Raw genomic sequence first — 4,268 nt, 5'->3', positions numbered from 1 at the left:
CGCTCTGATTGGTGCACTTAAACAAGCCTCCTTATGCTATAGGACAGAGAAGCTGGTTCAGTCTTCAGATACAGACCTGCTGCAGCAGCACGAAGGAACTACTTCCTCTGAAACCCGGAAACGTGATTTAGCTACTAGAAACAGGTCTGCATAAAACTGATTGAGAACATGTCCAGATTTGATTTATTTCACCAGAAATATGTTTTTTTGCATAAAGAAAATAACATTTGTATAGTTTTTAGGATTTGTTTGCATCATTTGTTTGAAACATTATTTTTATGACAGTTAAGCATATTTTCTAAAATAAAAAATGTTAGTTTATGCTTAAAGCAAAGAAACATAAAGTCTGTCATTGGGGTGTGAATAATAAACTTAAATCAAAGGGAAAACAATATTATTTTTCTTACCCAATTTACAGATATTTTTTCTTGTTTTAAGCATAAACATTAAATTAAAGCATAAATCTTAAAATTAAGTTATTTTTAGAGTTATTTTGCACCTGAAATAAACTAATCTTGATTTAATAATTTTTAAAATAAGGCAGAAAAAAAAAGATATTTTGCTTTTAAACACTTTAGTGTTTTACATCATGGTAATATTTGCTTTTCTTCCTTTGTTCATTTAAATAATCAGCTATCATTGTATTTTATGACTGTTCTTATAGTTAATAATCTTATTCTTGTGCAAAATACAATGCAGGTCTTTGTGAAATTCACCAATATGTGAAGTAATCTGGATATGGACATTAAGACATGTTTTATCTGAGTAGGACCGTGTGAAGTGTTTGTTGTAATTCAGGCTTGCAGGTGCGTTTGTGTCCATTCAGCTGGAGAAAGTGGGTCTTCGAGATGAAATGCTGAACACGTTTATAAAGAAGAAAGAACAGATGAGTGCACTGAAGCTAAACTCTGTATGTAAGAATGGTTTTATTTGCTAAATAAAAGGAGAGACCTCAGTTTTCATTCATCCACTGTTCTCTCACTAGGAAGGAGTGGGCAGGATCAAGAGGAAACTGATCTTGGAGTTCTGCCACAAGTGTGTTTAGTCATTGAACGGTGTTTACTGCTTTTTAAAAAATGTTATAGGAGGAGGTAATGACTCTGTGTCTATGTCTATTTCAGATTTAACAAGCGTATGTCCCAGTGCTGTGTCCGAGGGCAGGTTGTTGCTCTTTGCCACAGTCTTTCCTCACTGCTGGATGAAGTGCCGCACATCCGTGACAATCACTTTGTGATGGGAACACCCAGTGAAACCAGATCAGACCTGCAGTCAGAAGACAGACTGTGTCCTGATCCAAGGTGAAGCATGCAGAAGAAAATACATGTAGAATGTTCTGATTTAATGGAATAAATTATTCTGTGTGATGCTGAATCTTGGCCAGACATTTGGACATGCAATTTATCTGCTCAATGAACTTAAACCCCTTTTTTGATTGAAACAGGGTTATTTAGTTTACTAATAACAAAAAACAAATGTAAAATTATTTTATTCTTAGCTTGTTGCCAAACCCACATTTCTGTTTAACTTGAGCAAAAACTGAAATAAAAATCAATATGAACTATATAGACACATTTTTAAAAACCAAAAATTATTAAATAATACTACTATAATAACACTGGTTCAAAAGGCTTGTGCTTAAATGCTTGTATAGTTTTTTTTGTAGACAAATATAAATTGCTTAAGTATTTTTTTAATTGGGCTGAATGGTGAATAATAAAAGTGAAAAATAAAATGTAAATGTTTATTTAATTTTATATTTCATAATGTTGATTCATTTTATAATATTATTTATTTATATTAGTATGTTTGAAATTTGTTCAAACAAATTCATAAACAAATAATTAGTCGTCAGTTTTATTTTAATGCTTAAATTTTATTTTATGTTTCATAGTTTTGATTTAATTCTGTATTAAAAATAGTGAAAAAACAAACAAACAAAACTAAATAAATTGATAAATATATAAGTACATAGTCCTCAATTTTATTTAAATGTTTACATTCTAATAAAAATGCAAAAACGCCAAAAATAAATTTAAAAACAAAAAGATACATTTTTATTATAAAAAAATGTGGGAAATAGTCCAAATAAAAAGAAAGAAAGAAAGTGTCATCACTTTCCATAATGTAAATGTATTTCTAAATCGTAACTGTTTCTGGCGGTTCAGGACATTTCAGCCTCGTCCCAGAAGACTGTTATCAGCTGATGGAAAGCGTCTGCTAAACCTGTGGTTCATCCCTCATTACACAGAAGTGCTGCTCATGTTCAGAGCTCTGGAGGAAAAGGTCAAATATCTGTGACTAATAAACATGACGCAGTGTCCCAGTGCTCATTAAAACACGTTTTCTTTATAATTTGTGCTCGATGTGTTTAAATCAGCTGATTTTTAGTGGGTTCTTGTTACAGGAATGTCACCAGGCTCTTCAAAACACACTGCAGATTGTTTCAGCTCTTCATGACGTGGTCTGTTACCTGGTGAGCTTTGCTCGGCTGGGGAATCCGAACACTTCCTTCAGTCCCAGCAGCTCTCAGAGGCTCACAGCAGACTGGGGCGGCTTAGAGAGCATCGGTATATGATAACTCTGTGGACACACACTACCCTGTCTTGTTTTTAGCCGATATTGTGTGACGTCCAGCCCAACATTTCTTTATGCTCTGATGTTTGTCCAAAGGGGCTGAACTGTGGGACGTCCAGCGACAGATTGACTCTCTCGGTGAGCCCAGAAGTTCAGAGGCTGTCGCGAGGCTCCTGCAGCTACACAGGGACGTGCTCTTTCTGCGCTTTGATACCGCAGTGCGCTACATGATCAGGTGCTGGTAAATTACAGATTTCACAGTATTTGGGCCAACGACTACAATGTTACAGAGGAGAGTGTCTTTGAAAAATCTGGTTTAAAATTCCTATTGCAAATTAGAGATGTAATCTTTGTATATTTATGCTATATTCATACATTTTTGAAAACCTTTTATTTTTATTTCCATTGACATCAGATGAAGAAATATCCAGTGGTGAAACCATTAGGGAAAAAATAATATTTAATAATAATAATAATGTATAATAACCTTTTTCTAATTTTCCTTAAACTATGCATAGATGTTAAAGTACACATTATTATTATTATTATTATTATTAGTAGTAGTAGTAATAACATTTTTAAGAGAATGTATTATTTAGCAATGTTTATTTAGTATCTTTGAGATACTATATTAATTTTTTATTAATATTTTGAATTAGTTTTAAATTTTATATTTTCTGTTTTCATTTTAAAGTTTGATATTTTGTTTAATTTTTAATAGTTTTAATAGTTAAATAAATTTAAAAAGTAAAATACATTTTTGTTTTAGTTTAGTACATACAGTTGCTAAATGAAAATGAGAAATGTTGCTTCGACAACTAGCTAAAATAAAATAAGTTTAACAGTTCACATTTATTTCAAGTAACTTTTTTTATATATAGTTTTAGTTAATTATAATAACTGGATGTTCCTAAGTAAATGTCAGAATATGAGTATTAAATTACTGACCCGTACTTTTTGATTCTCCACAAGGGAGGCGTTCCTCTCCTCTGGAAACCTCTCGGCCTATCAGAGCGTGAGTGAAAACATGAGCCACGCCCTCCCTCTCATGAGTGACAGCATGATGGGAGGAGCCAGTTTCCTCCCTGTTCCTGAGCCTCTAGAACCGGCCAGTCTTCAGGTGAGGAACCACCAGGCCTATCCAGCATACATGTGTTTACAAGGGTCCCAGGATACACCTCTTGAAGCTGGTTGATGAATCTCACTGTCCATGGTGTTTTATTTGTGGTTTCAGGCCAAAAAATGGTATCCATGGAGATCTTTCATTGCAATCCATGGATCACATCCTTTGATTATATGGGACGTTTCACCGATTGAGCATTACATGCAGGTGTGTTGCTTTACGAATACCTTTTTAAGTCTTCCTCTGCCTCATTAGGGATCAGGGTCATGTAATGTCATGTTTTTGTAGCTCTGCCTCTGTGATCTGAACGACCGCTGTAGAATGGAGGCTAATGGGGCGATTCTTGGCGTATCTCTGGTCATCGATGATGTGCTGAGCAGTGGAAGAGATGCAGCGCCGCTCCAGCTACAGACCACGGGAGACCCAGACATCACCGCAACATCTGATAGAGAAGTAATTCAGTTAAAGATTGTCTCCCATTCGGTTCATAAGTTAGAAACCTGAGTGAAATGCAACAGTCGAGTTCCAGAAGTAAAAACTTCATTCATTTGTTCCATAGCGGAATTAATTT

This window comes from Barbus barbus (assembly GCF_936440315.1).
Source record: "Barbus barbus genome assembly, chromosome: 30".
NCBI lineage: Eukaryota > Metazoa > Chordata > Actinopteri > Cypriniformes > Cyprinidae > Barbus > Barbus barbus.
The sequence above is the reverse complement of the archived record's forward strand: the minus strand, read 5'-3'. Positions refer to the sequence as shown.